Raw genomic sequence first — 21,736 nt, 5'->3', positions numbered from 1 at the left:
TCGGACTTCTGCTGCAGACTTTAGTGATTCATGTTCATATGGTGCTGTAGTAAGCTGCTTGATGAGACTTGAGTGTTTCCCAGACACTGGTGACTAATGTGAAGAACTGACAGTGACTGTTAATAATGAAAATCTAGAATTACAAAAATACATTTTTTTTTTTTCTTACAAGGACATAAACTAGAAGTACTCATCACTGCAAATTCTTAATAAATTATAACATTTTATATTGACCTTTTTCACCAGTAAACTTTCTGAAACAACTGTGGCACTAGATGATTGACAGTCTTGTTAGAAGCGGGTGCGGACCTCAGCGCATTCAATAAACAAGAGCTACAGATGCCTGAGTTGGCAGGTGGGGAGCTGTCAGTCTCGTTGTTCAACTATAATTGACAAAAAGGAAGAATAAACAGCAGATGACCCGTGAGTGGATCCACAGAAATTGATTATGACAGAGTCTGGTGAATGAGTCAACTGAGAGGCTTTTTGGACATCGCTGCGGCTGACAGTGTTAGCGTCACAAAGCCCCTAATTGGATTCGTCTGTGGCTGTAAGGGTTCTTCATTCTGTCGCAAATAATAATTCCAGGAAGTTGCAAAATGCTTAACATGGACTGTGAAATATTTCTATTTTAACCCTAACCCATATTTCATGAATGTGCCACTCATGTACAACCTTAATTTGTTTTTGTTTTTTTATTGAAGAAATAAGACGAAAATCTTTACTGAAAAGTTGCATTTTCAGCTGCTATGTGTCATTTAAAAAGAAGTTGATATTTGTGCTTATTCCTTTTTATCGTATTTATTTTAATATTCTTTATGCATGCCCCTATAGCCTTATAGTTTAAAGTTTTATAGCTTATTTTTGATCTAAATTCTGTGTTATATGTTTTATGTTGCACGTCTGCACCGAGAAAAAAATCCTAGTTTGTGAGCCTGTTGATGGCAATGAAAACTATTCTGATTCTGATTTGACTTTGTAGTGACCCAGCAGCTGTTTGAATGGTCAGCATGGCGTCTTTACTTTCCATCACAGTGGTCTCTAGGACGCTCCAGGGCCAATTGTTTGGAAGGTTTTCACTGCTGACGGACCCTCTCCCCATAAAACCACCATTCAGACGTTCTGTCTTGCGCACGGCCGGTGAGGACCTGATGTCTCAGTCCCAAGGCACCTCTGGCAGCCCCGACTTCACCGTATCCATGCACGCCTCGGCTGCTCCCTGTCCCCAGCACTTCGACTGCCCGCACCCTCCAGCTGTCTCGTGTAAATCAACTGGCTCTCCTTTTTATTGTTCATATTGCACACCAAAGCACAGTTGTGGGTTTTGCTCAGAATTGGGCCATGATTGGGTTCCTATGACAACCACCTTCGGAGGCCTGAATCAGCTAAATGCAGAGATTTAGACATTAAAACACACAGATAAAATAGAGTTGCCAAAGCAAATTATCTTAAAAGGAAAAGAAAAAAATCTCTCCACTTGTGGCCTCTCACACGAGATTACTGTCAGTTTAATAGTTGAGTAAAACCTGCCCCTAATATTTTTTTCTCACACTACCTGAGTGGAGTGGCCCAGAACAATCCAGGGCCTAAACATGCCCCTGTAATAAGAGCATTAGTCCAACGTTTAAAATCCAGACTGTCCTTGGGCAGGGCGCCCACTTTACTGTAACTGTGTATGAATGTGGTGTGTGAGGTATTGGCGGTTGGAGGGCTCTCCATGGTGCTGATTGGCAGCCACACCTCTGACATTGTATTCAAGGGTGGCTGTGGCTACTACATACAGTGAAGGTTTTAGTTAAAGGAATTTACATTTGCAGAGTCTCTGCAGCCTGTCCTGTTCAGCGATTAATCTGGACCAAATTCTCCAGAGGATTAAAAACCTATAATAAGTTGTTGTTTGCATATTACATATTTCTTATGTTTTTTGTTGTTTATTTTTGATGTTTATTTCCATTTCCAACAACTGCTTCTCTACATTGCTCGTAGTCTTGAGATCTGCTCTTGAGTTTGCATAGCTGCCAAGTTTCGCTTTTGTTCTCCTTTTGTATTTGATTGGTTTCACTTTGTTTATCACATCATCAAGCTCCAAAGTGACTAAATGAGCTGGCACCTTCACTGTGCATGTAAATAAGTCAGTCTGCAGGGAAAGCATTAGCTAACCTGCTTTGTTTGTGCTAAAGAGTGTTTCTGACTTACTCCATGACACATTATACACATCTCTCAACTCCCTCGCGTCTCTCCGGAAGGTAAAATTATGTAATGCTTGCTCCTCCGCAAGTATCAGATAGATAGAGCTTGAGAGGAATAGCTAATTAAGGATGAAGTTGATCCAGGAATGACCGGCGAATGCAAGGAGAGAGAGAGAGAGAAAACATTCATTTTGGAGCAGCTAATTATCGAGTCTGTGCCATTTCCATCCTGCAGATAGCTGTGTGATTAAAGGGTTTTGGTCAATCAAACAGATAACAAGGATTAGGGTTGGGAGGAGAGTTGTATACGAGGGGAGAGAGGAGACTGTTTGCTTCAAAGTTCCTGTTTCTGCTCTTTCTATGGAGCTCGGAATAGCTTGGACAGTGGAAAAGAAAAGAGATATTTAGAGCTTTGCATCTGCCTGGATCACAGAGGTCCACGTGCACACACACCCCTCTGTCCCCTGTCCACTTCTCTTTCTTCGTGTGTCTGTCTGAACAAACCAAGCCTTTTCATTCTATCCCCAGAATAAGTGGTAAAATACTACAAAGCAATAAATGAAGTACTTTTTGTCTTCCTTCATAGTTGATGTCCGTGATAATTAAGATATTACTTGGCAAAATATGTGTATTTATACTGCAACTCCGACTGTAATATTACTGTGATATTATGCTATGCCTATACATTGTGATTAGATACATATATAACAGGAATCTGTCCTTAGCAACACCTTAGCAACAGTAGAAGGCTTACCAGTGCTGACGAATCGCACTGATGACACACATTGCAGGCTTTTACGCAATGGAATCTGCTTTTGGTGAGTAATGTAACTTTGTGTTTGTCTGCATGTTTAGTGAATCTACAGTTTGAGTACGAGGGATCGCTGTCATTGTTTACTTCCGCAATCTTCGCCGGATGTTTTGGTGAATGGTAGGCAACAGCTAATGCATACAGGCCTCTAGCTCGGTTTTATCAAATGATAGATCTGTTACAGCGCAAGAGAAGCAATGCACTGTTTATGGACATGGTTTTTGTTGATCATAGGATTTTAATAAAATGTTTATCAAATATGAAAATGTAAAATGCCTGTCACGGCCAACGGATGTGACGACATCGCGATCGCTCGTATAAGCTACTGCACTGTCGGGCTGCAACTTTGTGGTTAGCAGTCAGAGCTTAGACAAATGACCTAGAATCGTCTCTGAAACTTGTATCATGATATTTTCGTATTACCTTTAGTCTCAACAGGCCATGAAAAACAAAAATATGTTCATTACAATTTAATCTAACTTACATTTAATCAATTAATTAAGAATTTTTTGAAAGGTATAGTTTATGGATCCACTTTTACACATTTACACGTCTTTTACTTGTCATATAATATAAAGACTTCTCTCCACCCTGCAATGATTTTTGTAAACCAGTCTGTACATAAAAACGTTCCCTAGGAACACTTTTATAATCTTGCAAAAGTTGTCAATTTTCCCTTAAATAGGCCTCATGATTGATACTTTTCAGAACAAACTAATGATTTAGAAGAAATACTTTATAAAATATACTTTACAAACTAAAACAAATAAAAAGGAGTGTTTGCTCTGATGGTCCCTTTACACTTCTGGGGATTCTCCTTTTACAAAACGAACTCTGATATCCAAAAAAATGAATGAATTATCACGTTTTGTAAATTATTTGAGTAATTAATAATGTTGCTGGAGCGTAAAAGAAATAGCCAGGGAATACCCATGCTGCTGTGTGCGCTCACGTCCAACGGCTCAGCAGCCTGCAGACCAAGGCCGAAATCTTGGCATGGATTTGGGGGCCAATCACAGAACAGGTTGTGACAGCAAGACGATGATGCACTTTTCGACAGACTTGTTTGTTTACGGATCCAACATCAGCAGGAGACACAAAGCCATGTTTCGATATAGCTTTAGACCATGTTCTATATAGTTTAGCTTGAAAGTTTATTTCAAAAGAAGAACAGCGTTCTTAGCCCAATAAACGGCTAAAGAAAATTAATGTGTGTGGTGAGTGGTTGGCAGCCTCACTTCCGTCAGTCTACACCAGGGCAGCTGTGGCTATATAGCTTACCACCACCACTGAATAATGCAATGTAAAGTGTCTTTGAGTGTCCAGAAAAGCGCTATATAAAACCAGTGCATTAGTATTATTGATTTCAGACTTTTTTCTCCATCCTCGATGCCCCTGTCTACTCTTGTGATCATCCAGGCGAGGCGCAGCACCTTCTCCAATGAACCTTTTTATGCAAGAATTTGTAGGCGTAAATAACCTAGAGAATTTTGCAAAAATACATACTGCTGTAACGCAATGCGAGATTTTTGAACAGATTTTTAAGGTTCAGGGTTCAAGGTTACTTTATTTGTACCCGTAGGTTTAACCCCACAGACTTGCTCTGTGAAGCTTTTGCAGACCACTTCACGGGGGAGATAGACACTATCTGACCGGTGTAATATTTTATCTCCTCAAGGTAACATGGTTTTAAATACATCTCAGTGTCTATCTTCATCATGCGAAACACTGGACAGTTTAGTCCTGGTTAATGCTGCAATCCTTGATAAAGTTTTCTCCTCAGTGAAGTCCACCACGTGTCTTGAAATGAGTTTTTAACTATTATGAATGAACCACTGTGCCACCCAATGTAATAGTGCTAAAGTCTAAACTTTGGAGTATCGCTGGCAGGCACACAATTACATTAGTACTTACTATACTTTATAACATTAAAACATTTATAGCATTAAAGCAACCAATGAAAACTACTGAGCTATTTCTTTCTTGTCGGTATCACCAGAGGTTTGATACTGTTCTTTGATTGGCTACTCCCTGGAGGTGTTTGTCCAATGGGGACACAAAAGGTCAGGTTGAAACTCAAATGCAACTAGGCGAGGTACAACCTTACTCCCCACACACACAAACAGGAGCTGTGCCACCCAGACAGAAGCATGAAATATTAATGACTTGGTTGAGGCCGGAGCAGGTATACACAGACATGAATAATCTACAGAAGAATATTATAAACATACAGGTCTCCCCATAGGACGCTAATGGAGATGTTTAGCTCCACTGCGGGCCTGAGGGGCCGCTCTGTTTATCTAATTTACAATTAGATCAGGGCCATGCACAATCACTGCATGTCGTATACAACTGCATCCCTTTGTTAGAGCTCTTATAAACTGTGAATGATATAGTGTTCATGTACTGATGAGTGAGCAGAATATCATTTGTAAAAGGATTCTTTAACACTTCATGCGCCAGAACGACAATGGCCAGACAATTATAAACGTATTGTACTGATGCAAATACAATACAAATATATGTCTGTTGAAAGTCCGTTGTGAATGATTCATATGAGAGCCATTGTAATTGATAAGAGTGTAATGTAATCACAGTAATATTAATCTGGCTTTTAGATCAAGTTGAAACACAAACCTTGCTATGTTACAATTTGGCTGTGTGGTTATTCTGAATTGCAATATTGTCGTCGAAGCAAGAGTTTATAATTGCAGTGATATTAATATTAATACTGATTTAATCCAGGGTTAGTCCCGGTTTAGGCTCAGAATCCCTCTGCATTTAATTTCAGTCACAGAATCCCTCCCCACTGAATGCATTTCACACATTTCACACATCCTAAAGTGATTGCTTTATATGATTTCCGGAGCCCATTCAGTCACAGTAATGCAGTATTTCATGGTTTTCAATTTACTTTCAAACATTGAAACAAACCATCTTTTTCCTGCTTCTTTACACTCGTACCACCAGAGACTACAGGGGTTAAAGATCGTCATGCATTTCCCGACAGCTTGGTTCCACTCTCTCTGTATGTGCAGTGTGCCGTTGTCATACGCTGATAGAGTAATGTATAGTGTTGTAGTGTTAAGTGCAGCTGGTCAGTGGCTTATGAAGGACAACAGAGGAACGCCAGCTGCTGCCACTTGTGTGTGTTGTTACTCAAAGCGCTGGGTCAAGGAGACATGTCTTTTATACTTCTGAAATTTCCTCGACCAGGTTTTCACTCACAACACAGATAGCACACAGATAAATGTACGGATCCGATACTGGTAACGGATGTCAGATCCGATACTGAAGCAATGCCTGTTTTGGCTCTTACCGCTTTAAAAAACACAACTTTCACAATGCAATCTCTGAGTTAGTTTTAGCCTCTATTTTTGATAGCTGCGCAAAATGCTGCGACTAGAAACAATATGCTAATAATAGCGGCAGCATGCGAATGCTAGCGGCAACTAATCAAGGCTGGGACAGAAACTATGATTGGATCAACTAATTAAGTAAAATAGCCACTGCTGGAGTGATGTTTGTATTTTAGTTTATGAAATGCTGCTAAAGATTAACTTTATTATTTGTAATGCACAAGTTAATGATCTGATCACTTTATGTGAGTTAATGTAACCTAATAGCCTGTCATATCCTCAAGGATAATTAAAAGTAAATAATTAATAGAATTGTAACATCGCGTTTGAAAGAAAAGATAAAACTTCCCATGGAAAGATCGAAACAGTAGAGATTTTAACGTTACTCTGAGTTTTTAAATGGTTACAATCGGTCCAAGGACGGACGAAACATTGATTGATCTGCGACAACACGCGGTGTTTCAAAACGTGTCAACAATGTTCTTGAAAATTGACTTGAAACTGAGCTATTTAAGCATTTGCCTCCTCCCATAACGTTAGTGCCTGAGAGGAGAGAGAAGGAGAGAGGAGTTAATCAGAAAGGAGAGTGTTTCATAAAACACGCAATATCTCCGTTTGTAGAAAAAAATCAGTGATTTTGATCAAAACTAGCCTCTGTTTAGCTTATATTTCTCATGAACCGAGGCACATAGAATTAAAATGTTTTCACCTACGGAGAGCTTCGAGTCTCACGCCATAGTTATAACACAGAACTCTACAGCGGAATCCCCAAAACAGCGCAGCACTCAATGTGTTAAGAGAGTCTCTTGGTTAATATCAGATATCGGCAGATGCTCAAACCCCCAGTTTTGGTATCGCAAACAAAACTGGATCGGTGCTTCTTTAGCATTCAAAATTAAATACGAGTACCTATATATTCAGTTAATTTCTCTGTATACATACTGTATATATATTTTTTATTTGACTTGAGTTGGAAAATAGGGCTATAAGATTAAACAAAATAAAATTGGACGAATTTTGGACGAATGGTCGATTGGTTGAATAGCGTTAGTTTCAATAAAATAAAAAAAGTTTGGGTAATGGGTAAAATTGTCCCTTCTCCATGTGGAATTTATACTACTGCTTTCAATGTATGTTTGTGAATGCTCACAGTCAAAATGGAGTTTTTCATCATAGACAAAGTTCATTCTATTTTCTCAAATAATAATACTCTCACATAAGACTTGCTATGGCTATACTTCCCAGGAACATTTCTCACAAATTCCCAGGAAACCTTTTGATTTCACTCCAAACTCATTCAGCGTAAAACAGTGTTTTTTAGTCACGACCCCCAGTAGAGCATGTGTAGCGACCCCCACGTGTTTCCCATGCGCAGTGCACACACCACAGTACATGTTCCTTCTATGATCAGGTGACCCCCAGTTGTTTTTTTCCTCTTTCAAAAAAAATAGGTTGTATTCCATTTGTTTTGAGTTAGATCACACCTTCTTTACAGCCGCAGAGACAAGGTGCAATTCATTATTTCACCAACCGCGTTAAGTCCCCTCCAATTCACTTCATGTAAAAAATTGAGAAATAAATTGAATGAAATTGCTAAGCCTGAAAGTGTATCCATGGGCTGTACTTCTCCACTACACACAACCTGGATACAGCGCTCTAATTAAGACAAATGTTGTGCTGTGTGTGGAAGTACGTGTGAGCGAGCGGACAGCGAATTTATCTAACCTATCCCTGCCCTTTTTGTTCCTTCCTACCTCCTCTGCTTCTGCTCCGGTCGTGTCCTGTTAGATTCTGGCACAAATCTTTTCCCCACCCCCCACCCCTTTTTTTTTTTTTTACTGTTACTGTATATGCAGTGCCGGTAAAGCCCATGTCCCCATTGTCACGCATTTAGGATCTATAAATCACATACGGCTCATCTCTTTGTTAAATAAGACTATACAATGGGAGTGGTGTGAAATTCATGCTACTTTCATTTGTTCTGGATGTCACTGGGAATTAATACTGTGGGGATTCTTAAAATACAACACAAAGTTCCTGGTTCACTTAAATCGAGAGAGAATTACAAAAGTAAAAATAAGGCATCAAAAGTATCAGCTTGAATAATACGAATTACGGAAAACGGCTTCATATAAACACAATTCACTTTGTTTCGACATATTGTATATACAGCGTTCTATATAGATACAGACGGCATCTCTGGAATCGCCCATATATGGTCATGTTTGAAAACAGTTAAGGGGGAAAACAATTTGGAGAAAAATGTAAACTTTCTCTAATTATTCAAAAACTACTTTAACAAATGCTGAATTATAAATATAGTTTACTACTACTAAAGAAAGAAACAAAGACATGGAGAGGAGCAAAGTGGTTCAACAGCCCATAAATACATACAAAAAGGAGAATGCTAACTTGATGCTACATGTTAGCACCTGGCTAATGCTAACGGTTAGCTAGCGCGAGCAACAACTTGCCGTTTTTTCACTTCTACTGAACAATCTGCTGTGAAAGAAAATATCCATATGGGCCCGGTTTACACTTTATTTATGTGTGATAAATGAGTTCATATTCCACCAGAACATTGCTTAAAAGAGTGAAAAATTGTGTTTCTCTAAAGATTCTATTTTCCCACTCGGCGAAGCCACGCCCCCTTCTATGACGAGAGGCCGTCTGTATCTATACCAGGCGTGCCATCCAGGAGGACCCTGCAATAGTATGGCCAGATAACGATGATTACTGTATATAGAGTGATCAAGTTATATTTGTTAAAGCAGTACTAAGTAACGTGTTTACCTTAATAAATCCTCTCCGTAGTCCCTGTGGGGGTGATACAAGTGGGATGATTGGAGGGTCTCCCCCTGGTGTCTCTGGCCAGAAAACCATGTTTGCAACTTGACTGCCACCGGACCGGTGCAAGCAATACACACTAATAGAATCACGAAGAAGAAGCTAACATGCTAACGGGCAAAGCTAACTGCGGGCTAACGTCACTTTAAACAGTATTTACAGCCAGGTTTGTGTGAAAAAAAATATTTCCATTGTATAATTGGATGTACAGTAATCCTCTCTCCCTTCGCCTTTTCTGTCAGTGTAGTATTTACTCTCCAAGACATTTAATAAGTTAAAAAATCGTAACTTGCAACGACACCTGCAGTTGCGCTCATGGCCTCTAGGGGGAAGAGTTACTTAGAACTGCTTTAAATAGCTCTGTAACCACTGTATAGATGAGAATCCAAATACATAACACTTTATCTCATCCGGGAGTAACTGATGATCAATTAGGTCAAAAGCAGCTGAGCAATCTGGCATTACTGCTCCAACATTTTTGGTCTATTTGTCTATACTAGTCATCAGTCATCATGGTGGTGACGTTGTAATTGTGTAATGAGTCTTAGAGGGGCCGCTTCTTGATCTCGTTTCCAGAGCTTAATTAACCTTGGAGTGTGCTGTCCCCTGGTCCAGTGGGACGACCACGGTTACCTCGGTGCGCGTCTGTGCCGCTGTCCCATCTCGGGCTTCAATGACAAAAGGATGCGACGCATTTTTGCCTGTTCTTCTGTGGAAGAAAAACAGGCTTTATTTGATGACTTGAAATATTCTACATGAAGGTGCATCTGTGCGGTTCAGATCTCACACTATAAAAGGCAATGAACCTTACAAAATCATAGCAGGGCATTCCATGTTCATTTAAGTTTTAAGAAAATGCTAGATGCAAGTTTGCCATTTTATACTCACTACTGCTACCTCAGGTCATACATGTAACTGCACCTTCTATATTAAGCTTGTGCATGACGGCACTTCGGACCCGAATTAACAGCTTTTTGAGTGACAGCGCAGGATTTTAGAGGCAGTTGTGGTGTGGTGGTAAGGACATTGCTGGAACATGTAGGGGGAGGAAAATACATACATACATAATTAAAAAAAATGTAAACTCCGTATAGTCCCTTTAAAGCAGAACTAAGTAACTCATGCCGCTAGAGGCCATATTTTTACTCATTAATTGTCTGTGAGAGTAAATATTACGCTGACAGAAAAGACAAAGGGAGAGAGGGATACTGTACATTGTGCCACAACCCAATTACACAATGATTTTTTTTTTTTTTTCACTCAAACTTTGCTGTAGATACTGTTTAAGTGGCGCTAGCCCGCAGTTGGCTTTGTCCAGCCAGGTGGTTCTGACCATCAGCCTGGCTCGACATCTGGAGATGGGTCCCCACTGCGGTACACAACTCACTCCAGAGAGCAAGCTAGCATCGCACCGAGTGGCTTTTCTACGGGAACTAAGACTTTACACCACCTCCGGTCAACGTGGGGGAATCAGCTTTGAGCTTTACCAGTTTGAGTCGCTAGCTCAATCTGATACCTCTGGAATGTAACGGCTAAAGTGTTAGCATCTTTTCATTTTATTTATTTGAGCAATTCACATTACATTCACATTGTCACATGTAACCAAACTAATAACTCAAAAGGAGTAGGCCGAAGCAAGAAAGACGTTCCCTGGCTCTGAGACGTTTCTTTGGGAAGTCATCGGCCAAAATTCAAATGTAGTGGATGCTGTTGGCGTTACCCGTGCGGCTGATATAAAAGTGCAATTTTTTGCACAAAATGTCAGAATATTGACTGGGACATGAGACAACTCAATTCTACACCCATTTAGACAGTTTATCAGCAAAACAAAAGTGGATTTGGTGTTTCGTTGCTCTTTAACTTATTGCACTGTACTTGTGTATAAAAGGAGGCGTTGCAACCACTGCTTTAATGTGACGGCTTTTTATCATATTGTCAAACATGAGGATGTTTTGTACATGTTTAAGCATGTATGATCATGCATGAGTTCAATTGCTTGTAGCTCGAACAACTTGAACAATGAATAATCCTGCTGATGTCTGCCAGCTATTTCACTCTGAAGCTTGAATGCAACTCGGCTTCTTGGCCTCCTCTGGTCCTAGATTCTGACATCTAGGAGCAGAATCAGGGATATAAATAATCCCACTCTTCCCCTCTCCCCGCAGGCTAGCCGAGTTCTGCACACCCCAGGGGTATGATCCCATTTCTGACAGGACTGATGTGGTCTTGGTCTGCCCTTTTCGGTTCAGGACACCCTTGGGTCCCACACACCTGGCCCGCTGTCTGTCCTGTACTGTCATCTGGATCATCCCCTGAAGGCTTGTCTATCTAAAATGGCTGTGTCCTTGGGTATCGCTTTATATTAAGGTGTGCTAATTATTAGTATTGATAAGGTATTAATAAGCATTAGTAATCTGTTTAAGGTTAGGTTCAAGGTTAGGGTTAAGGTTACGGTAGGTCATCAATAAGCACATTATCCATGGCCTATTAGTATGTTAATAGATAATAGTATAATAAGCTGCTCATTGATATCAATACAAGCATATTTTTCATGGCCTACTAGCTATTAATGCATATTAATACATGATTAATACTTAACAAGCACATCTTATTATAATGCGTTACCTGTCCTTGTTTTAGATTTTAGAATTTAAACGTTTGTGTTGCGAAATGTGATGATTGCTTCAATTTTGCTCACAGACGTCACAGAAATCATGCAAACAGAAACAGAAATTCAACATGGACGACTTACCTGCAGCGTCCCAGTCATTGTCTCATCTCCAGCCGCACCTCGCCAATCATCCAATTATCACCCCATCCTCAGCCGCACCTCCTCGGCAGCCTACCATCGCAGCAGCTCGCTCCACCCTGGCTAATCATCAGCTACAATTCCTTCCTTAAAGGGACTATACAGAGTTTAAAAATGTTAAAACCAAGTATTCTCCTCCCCCTACATGTTCCAGCAATGTCCTAATGTGTAGAATGAGCCCAGACCTGTTCACCACAACTGCCTCTAAAATCCTGCTCTGTCACTCAAAAAGTTGTTACTTCGGGTCCGAAGTGCCGTCATGCACGAGCTTAATAGGAACTGCAGTTACGCGTAAGACCTGAGGTGGCTGTAGTGAGCATAAAATGACCAACTTGCAGCTGTACCCTCCTCCATCCCTCGTCCACCTGGCCTAACCTCTACTCTGCTCTTTCAGGCTTGTGGTCCCCTGTTTGCCTCAGGCCTCATCCAGAGCCCAGGTGGTGCTCTGTCTGTGCCCTACTGTGCTCGTACCGCGTTATTTGCCACAGTAAGCCAATGATGATAATAAAAACATTTTGACTTAAAGTTTTGCTTCCCTCCTCCTCTGTCTCACTCAGTGGCTTCAAAGGGCAACGACATGTGCTGTTTGTAAAGGGGGTCAGCTGTAGCCAATCCCTTTAAGACTTGTAAGAACTGTGTAAATGTGCAATGATTTTATGTACCCACTAGCGTGCCGAGGCTTGTTAATATCGGGGAATAGAAATGAAAGGGCCAAAAGGGCGAGGATGTTAGGCAGCGCCACATGTCGGGACGAACAGTGACAGTAACTTTAGCGGTCAGTTTGTTGCTCTATAAAATGGTCATAAAATGAGACATGAATGGCCACAGTGGAAAAAGCCAGGGCAGAGCATAAGCTAAGGACAGGAGGAGGGTGAGGTCACCTACAGCATGCATGGCTTTGGAACTACTACTTTATTATCAGGCCCGCATAGTTTCTTCTACTTTTCCTTTATCGTGCCATTGTGTACTTTCCTGAGCGCCTGACAATTTCCATGTCTAATAAAGTTCTTATAATGTGTGAATCTTTTCAGGTTGAAAGGCATTCTGCAACATATATGTCTGTTGTAAAGCAAACTAAGATATCTGGTTGCCTAGTAATGCCAAAACTGATCGGTGTGCTGTATATTTAGTATTTAGTAAGTGCATTAAGCCTAAAAAAACAACACAAGTGCAGGTTGTTGTATTTGTCTTTGTCAGGTAAATAAATGCCTGAGAGTTTACTAGACCACTGTCCTAAAAGTGACATTTATCAAGACTATAACTTTAGCTTGTGTGTTGTATTCCTCTTGGCATTATAATCTCAGCAGTGCCAATCATCTCTTGGTTAAGTCAATGTTTAAAAAAAAAGAAAAGAAAAGAAAAACACCTTTTAAGTCCAGTCGTGCACCTGTGACTTCTTCATGTATTCTATTTTATTTGCCTTTCTCTGCAGCCCTCGGAGTCCTCCTGACTGCCCACAGCCTTCTGTCCTGCTTTAATCTGCCAGATAAGCGTTCCTTCCTTCCCTTCCTCCTACTCCCTACACCATGTCTCCTTCCTCCTCTCTTCCTCCTCTGCTCTTTCCCCCTCAGAAGTTTAGTGCCATATGGCCAGGTGCTCACGTATATAAATGAATACAAGTATCAGCGGCTCAGAGAAGAGCTGGAGAAGGCCTGGAGGGTGATGGCAGTCCAGAAAAGTAAAGTTCTAGGAACAACAAAGATACTGTGCAGAACTCTCAGTTTCCCAGGAACCGAGCTTGGCTGTGTGTCTTTCATCTTTTTATCTTTATCTGTAAATACGAGGGCAATGTTCAATGTTTTGAATAGAATCTCAGAGGAACCGGCATTTCAAGTGAAAGATAGAACAAATTTAAAAAGTATTTCTGTAAGATGTGTTAATCAGTGGAACGACTTAAAAGATCAATTAAAACAATCCAAAACAGTCAAAGCTTTTCAGACTTAAACAGTTAAACAATAAACAATGTTTTTTTTTTTTTAAGGAGTTTAAAAATGTTAAAATTAAGTATTTTCCTCCACCTACATGTTCCAGCCATGTCCTAATGTGTAGAATGAGCTCAGACCTGTTCACCACAACTGCCTCTAAAATCCTGCACTGTCACTCAAAAATGTATCACTTCGGCCCGAATTGCCGTCATGCACGAGCTTAATATAGAAGGTGCAGTTACATATATGGCCAGAGGTGGCAGTAGTGAGTATAAAATGGCGAACTTGCTTCCAGCCCCTTTAAGTTAATTCCCACAAAGAAGATGCTGACAAAGATAAAGAAAAGGAGTGAGCCAGTAAATACTTAACATATGGGCAATGCTAAACCAGGAAGTTAACATTAGCTTAATGCTACATATGCCAACGTTAGCAATGAGCAATTTTTCGCTTCCACTAAACATTTAGTGAAAAAACATCCACATGGACCTGACTTTGATGTATAAATCTACAATAACTCCAAAATATACAAGCTCAGGATGAATATAGTAAGCAACTAATGAAAAGACTTTAACAGATCCATAACGGATGAACTGAATTAACCTCTTAACTCCCACCTGAACCGAGCACATTTCCTCCAGTTTGGCTTTACCCCAGTCCAAAAGCTTCTGGAAAAAAGCTGTGAGAATAGCAACAAAACTGAGACGAAAACAATGATATAAATGTAACAAAAAAGTGAGAAAACATCGGCAAAAAAGTGATGAAAAATTGATGAAAAAGTGGCAAAAATGTCACAAAAATGTCACAAGAAATTGACAAAAAATGTGACAAAAAAATGACAAAAATGTGACAAAAAAAAATCAAAATTGTGATAAAAATTTGACAAAAAATGACAAAAAATGTACAAAAAAATGACAAAAAAAGACAAAAATGTGACAAAAAAATGACAAAAATGTGACAAAATGTGACCAAAAAAATGAAAAAAATAATTGATTAAAATTGATGAAAAAATGACAAGAAATTGACCAAAAAATTACAAAAATTAGTTGAATACCTAACAAAAAAATTATGGAAAAAAAATCTGATGACGTGAGGAAAAAGATCCTCTCGGTTCAGGCGGGAGTTAAGAGGTTAAATGAGTATTCACTTCAGCCTAAACCCTTTCGGTCCACACGGAATAATGGAAATGTTTAAAGACACAAACTCCAACTGGTGCGGGCTCAAAATTGAGATATAGAAGTATCATTTGTATTAATTTCAGTGTCCAACACACTGCAAGTGGACACTATTAAACACTGTGACCTCAAATGATGTGCAGGGAGGACATTATTTTACAGTAATTGCTTTGAAAAATGTGTTTTGGTTAGCAGTGCAGTGGTTGCCTTTTCTTTATCTTCATTAGCATCTAGAAATAACTTAACCAAGACAACAACAGAAAACACTTCTATTTATTTTCCATTTCAATTCAGGACAGAATTTGCCTTAGCGTGAAGAGCTGACACTGTACCTCTTTTTAGATGCTATCTTTGACTTTTTTTTTATTAACCAAAAAGAGCTGAATCGGTTTATTTTCAGTAATTTAGAGCACTTCATTTAAAACAATAGCCACGAAATCCCCCGTAACAGGACCTGGAGACTGTCTGGATGGAGAGGAGCAAAAACAGTAGCTTTAAAAGAGAAAAATGTGTTAATTTGAAAAGGATGAATCCACAGCAGATTTGTGGCTTTGGGAGTCTGGTTGCTGTTATGTCCTCTTCAATTTGAGCCTTTGTTGTGGGAGCAGACGGCAGATGCCAAACACCGTGTTCAGTGGCACTCAGTTCACTGCTGCAACATCCTCAAGCTCCAAATCAGAGTAATTCAATTGTAAGAAAAAAAAAAAAAATGACAGGTGGCGTCTTTCTATTGTATTGGACATTGATAAATGCTTCATTGACCTTTTAACATGGCAGACAAATGTTAGCTTTTCACCTGGCCATGGGGAAAAAATAGCAAGAGATTTTTTTTTTTTTTTTTTTTTTTTTTTACTTAGGCTCCACTAGTGATATAGACTCCACTAGCAATGAACTAAAAACAGCCTTTGATGTTGTTACAGATCATTGTGACTGATGTACTGACTAGTTTATTATGGATAACAAGGCATACAGTATTCACATTGACCCCACTCATTCACACAGACAACTGCACAACTTGTTTACGAGTTTGTTTTTTGACGTCCAAACCATTTCTGTGGTGGAAATGGGAATTGCCCAATGGACGGACAAAAAGATAAATCGCAGCTAAAATCATTGATTGTTTTTCTTATTTTCTAAACAATTAGACTAGGCTTATATTAAAGCAGAACTAAGTAACTTCTACGCTGACAGAAAAGACAGAGCGAGGGATATCCTACATTGTGCCACCTTTTTTTTTTTTTCCACTCAAACTTGGCTGTAAATACCGCTAAAGTGGCGCTAGCCCACAGTTAGCTTTGCCCGTTAGCCTGTTAGCTTCTTCTACGTGATTGTATTAGTGTGCATTGCGCCTCCGGGTCGGAGCAGGGGAAGTTGCAAGCATGGCTTTCTGGACAGAGACACCAGGGGGAGAAAGACCCTCCAATCATCCCACTAACACTTGTATTGCCCCCAGACCGACTACGAAAAGGATTTATTAAGGTAAACAAGTTACTTAGTTCTTCTTTAAATGTATTTATGCTTTTCCCCCTTTACATCTTATATACTCAAGCTTCACCAGATATACTCGTTAATATCCTCCATCTGGCCATCTCTTAAAATACCTGATAAATGATGGCTGGGCTGGGCTCTGACAGTGTGCTCAGGCCAGCATACATCAGAGTCCACTGCCCCCTCCTGCTTTATGACCCGCTATTAGACTGAGGCAGCTCCAGGGCAACAAAGCATATACTGTACAGCAAATGCCCCTCTTTAGTGAAACAGTCAAATGAGTGAGGGAATATCTTGCAGTATTCCCTCACATATGGTTGAGTTGAATAGATGGTGCGCAGACTTTCTTCAGGAGTGCGGCATCTACGGGAGCTCTTGGGGATGATGGAGCGATGGCCAACCTCTGCCTGGCAGCTTTTAATAACTAATGAAAATACTGCGGGGGGAATGTGCAAAGAGAGGATTAAGACATGAAAAGAAAAGAAGACAGTGACTGATAAAACGAAAGAACTGCAGGTGGAGTCCAGAGGGAGACAGGGGACTCAATTTTACCAGAAAATAAAACTCGAATATCTTTGGGAAATTTAATATAGTAAACCATGGGAACTGCGACCGGTGAATATAAAGGTGTCTATGAAGCAAAACGTCACCATATTATTACAATGATCTTGAAATTTAAATAATTTGAAGCTGTGAAGACAAATAAAATGGGTGGAATATACAGGTAATCTGGCAGCCAGGTTCTCTGGGGTTGACCCGTCATTCAGACCACCCTCCATTGCCCCACACTTTTTGATACCTCTATTCTGACAATAGTTTTGAGCGTAGCCTGTTCAGTTTGTAAACTCCACTATATCCTTAAGGTTAGAGCTAAGGTACGGTTAGGGTTAGTTCTTGGCGCACGTATTTTTAATAATTATTTTGTGTGTCGAAATTGGCAGGACGTTGCACTAAAGATAAAAGCCGGGACATTTGATATAAAATGGAAATGCCCCCACTCTGACAATTAGACCTCAATGTCGGAGTGGGGGGGCGTCGGAATGGCGGGATCCATATTTTTTGTTTTTGTTTGTTTGTTCTGATCTGTACCTGGTCTCTGAAGGACCTCCTCCTTGGGGATATGTCCAATGTCCATGGAACAAAATGTTTGGCCGTCTCTCCATCAAACTAGTAGTAAGTATGCAAGTAAGTGCTTTATTTGTCATTGTACAAGCGTACAACGAAATAGTGTTCATGTGTTAATCCAGGTGTTAGTCCTGAGCCGCTGCCACTGAGCCACTGTGGGTCAACCTGACCAGCATGTTTTTTGGAGGTCGGGGAAACCGTAGCATCAAGAGGAAACCTGGGTGGCTGCCCTCAGTCTACTTTGATCCTCTGAAACGGTGCAGTGCCTCCTGGGATTGTCCTTGTTTCAGAGCGTGGTGTCCTGCACTGATCAGCTCCACCTCTTTCTTCCTCTTCGTCCTGCGCAGCTCCCTCCACTTCGTCTGTTTCCCAAGCTCCTCTTGTGACGCCTTTACTGTGCTGCAGGTGTGGAGGGCACTTAGTGCCTCTTCAGTGTCTCTCTGAAATTTGTAGATCACAAATGGGTTTAGCTGATAAGCTAGCTGTTTAAATCCGCCGAGCCACACAAAAACAAGGTGCACAAAAAATATCCAGTAAAACAACGTGGAACACCGAAACCACAAATGCAGTTGCATAAGTGCACAAATGCTGCAAAAATGCAGCTGTACCGAGAGAGAGGGAGTTTGCTGCCTGTTTACACGTCACAGTAGAATGCACTGCACATTAATCTCACAATAGAGAAATTTACTTGTTACATTCAGCTCTTAGAAACACTCAGGGTGTGCAAATAGGCAGGAAATGCGAGGAGAAAAACAATCATTAAATAAAGTACAATATTTCCCCAAGAGGGACATGAAAGTTTCATTCATTCATTCAACTAAACTGTCAACCTGTACTGTGTTCAAATTAGCACAAACTTGTTTTATTTGGAGAAGGTATTTTGGAAACGGGAAACTGATATAATGCAAACATACATTTATTTTATTTTTTTAAATGAAACTTACTACACGTTATTTCACATCATGTACTTTCCTGTGCAACCGAGAATGATTTGAGTAATGTTAGTTCTTTGCCTGATTGATTGACAATCAGGTAAAGTAAAAACAGTCAATCAATCAATCAATCAAGGAGGAGTTGTGTGTGAGGAGTTGCCTCACAGGACTGTACAAAAATTAAAGCAATGAAACTAATTAACAAACAAGACAATGTCAAGTTCAGGCAAATGAAGTATCCAGCCAAACATAATGTGAAAATAAACTTCGGCAACAGGTGGTGACGAGCCGCGTGGGTGTCTTAAATTCAGTTTTAAAATCTTAAATTAACCTTCACCATGCCCCAGATAATAAATAAAAAAATAAAAATAAATTGTTAGAAAAATTGTTTTGCCATAATTAACAATACTTATGTCGATATACAATCATTTAGTTTAGTAAAGTGTTATTTTCTTCTGCCTCTCAAGGAAGCTGTGATGATGTCACACCAACCCCAGTTTAAGTCCCATTTCAGGTGGCCAATACTATCTGTGAACCCTAGGCAACATTTATTTGATATTTTATTTCATTGTTAAAAAAAAAAAAGCTTAGACAAAGACACATTTTTAAATTATAATACAAAAACCCTTTGTATTTAGTATTTCAACAAAATGAACACATCATTTCAAATCTGGCTGCATCGGTAATTAAGATTTTGTCGCGTGGCCGTTGCAATATCTCATTCCCATACGGAAATATCAAATGAAAGAAAACTTGCAATACAGTTTTTCTTACATTTGAGTCGTATTGTGATGTGCTTCCCTGAAGTGCCACATATGTAAAGAGGGGGAATGCTTTGCCTTTGATTCTTATCATTTGCAGACATCAAGTGTTCTAATGACATAGATATATTTCTTTTTTTCAATAAGGTCATTAAGAAACAAGGTCGTATATTCCCAGCATGCATCTCTCTGACAGCTCATCGTTATTGCTCAGGTCCCAGGCTCTGTCTTCTCTTTATCTTGCTTCAACATCTCAGATCTCCCGCTGTGTCTCGGAAACTCCATCAAACAATACGGTGGGATGGGGCTAAAATACAAAGCCTCCTAATGTGGTCGTTGTGCTTCAGAGGACATGAGTGTGACAACATGCTTGTTTACACTAACTGTATACCATCCGTCTGGATCCGCATTATTATCACTACATAAAAGGGTCTTTCATGTGACAAAGATGCAAAATAGAGGAGATTTGCAGCTGATGTGTCTCAGCAAACATCATAAGCTGATGGACATTGTACACTGGTTTGATTTGAAATAGTGTGGAGAATATGTCACATTAAGAACCTAATCTTGTCCTGCTATACTGAAAACCTGCAAAAAGGTGAGGGATGATTTTCATTTAGTGTTGTCCGAAAACAACAGAGTGCTATCTCAGCAGAGAAAATGACTGCAGATTTAACTTGGCCTTTACACAAGAAACATTTTGCAAACTGCACACTTTTTTATCACAGTTACCAAAAATAAGCATCCCTCAGTTCCAGTAAGAGAGATCGAGGGAAAGGTCCATTTATCCTTGTGTCTCTTTAAACCAGCCGGGATTTGGTGAAAGACATATTGACAGGAGATGCAGGATGTTCAGTTAAAGGGCTGTGTACTGTGGGAATACAATGGCAATGCATCATAGACACTAATAAAACACAAGCAAAGGCCAAAGAGTGACAGCAACCGAGGCAAACAGCCAGGGCATCAACGGGAGCTCCTATAAGCAGACTGCAGACAGCTCTGAGAACACAGAGAACAAAGGCATTTGAGGCACAGTATGGGACGGAGAAGTAAACATTTACTAATTAGTCAGAAGATTGCCTAAATATATACAGTATGCCTCAGCCGTCGTATTGTAAAGTAAAAAAAAAATTAAATGCACAAATCACATACATGCATTATGTTTTCCTGTAGATTCTTTTAAAGCAAGACGACCCCGTTCTTTATTGAACACAGTAGTTTTACCAACAGCTGTTACACGAGGTTTGTAATGTTTTCTGTTGCGTGTTTGGGTTTTCTATAATTGAAATCATGAAACATGAAATATACACAATGTTCTGCTCTAGCTATGATATTTGTCCGGAAACTGTAAATGACTGAAACAGTACCTTTGCCATAACATTATCAGTGGCTGGTGCATTATGGGCGGTGGGACGAAGCCCCTCCTGTCATTCCATCCAATTTGTTTGTAACAAGGAAAGATTATTCTGTAATATTAATGTGTAGTCAATGCATGAACGTTAGCTATAAGCTGTATAAACGTGACAAAATAGCTTACGTTGTCTGTTTGTGTGGGGTTTCCTGCGTTGGGGTTGTGCTGCTCCTGTTTGAGAAGAGGAAGTCCGGGAGGACTTTTGCGACAGAAGCTAGAAGGCAAAGGGGACGTCATTCATTCACTGAAAGTGAAGCCTCAGGGAAGCTAAGCTACAGCTGGTGCCACGGCACTTATCAAAACTTAAACGTTTCTAATTGTTTGTCTGCAAGTTTTTGCAGCTTTAAATTGGGGAAAAAAAAAAAAAACGGGCTCAGGGGGATGTAATGAAACCACAGGTCCGGGACTAATGTGGGTAAACGTGAATATAATGCACCTCCTACATTTGTTCTTGCTCCGTTTGTTCAAAACAACGATAACACTTTATTTTACAGTAGCCTTGATACATTGTACCTGCTAAATTTAGTATGATGTAATGTTCTATGAAACAATGTGTAATAACTTGTGCCTATTGGTTACATACACAATGGAATAATATGTATTTGTAGTTTGGATGTACATAATGTAATAAGACATAAAACCCTAACTCTAACCTTAAAGGCCCTACCTGATTCTTTTTTTATTGCAAGAAATGAAAAGGGAAGCCACTAAATGAAAACGTTTGTCCTATATATATTTGTAGCATCCAAATTCTTTATAGGGACACGTTTATAGGCACATTTCACAACTTGCAGGGTCACTTTCACCCAAAAAAAATAGCCTAAAGTTCAGAAAGTTGATACAAATGTTTTATAATTTGATGCATGCTGTTTTCCCCACAAACATTTAAGTTTACAATATAGTAAAG

Source organism: Gobius niger (genome assembly GCF_951799975.1).
Source record: "Gobius niger genome assembly, chromosome: 2".
Classification (NCBI taxonomy): Eukaryota; Metazoa; Chordata; class Actinopteri; order Gobiiformes; family Gobiidae; genus Gobius; species Gobius niger.
This window is presented reverse-complemented; position numbering follows the sequence as displayed.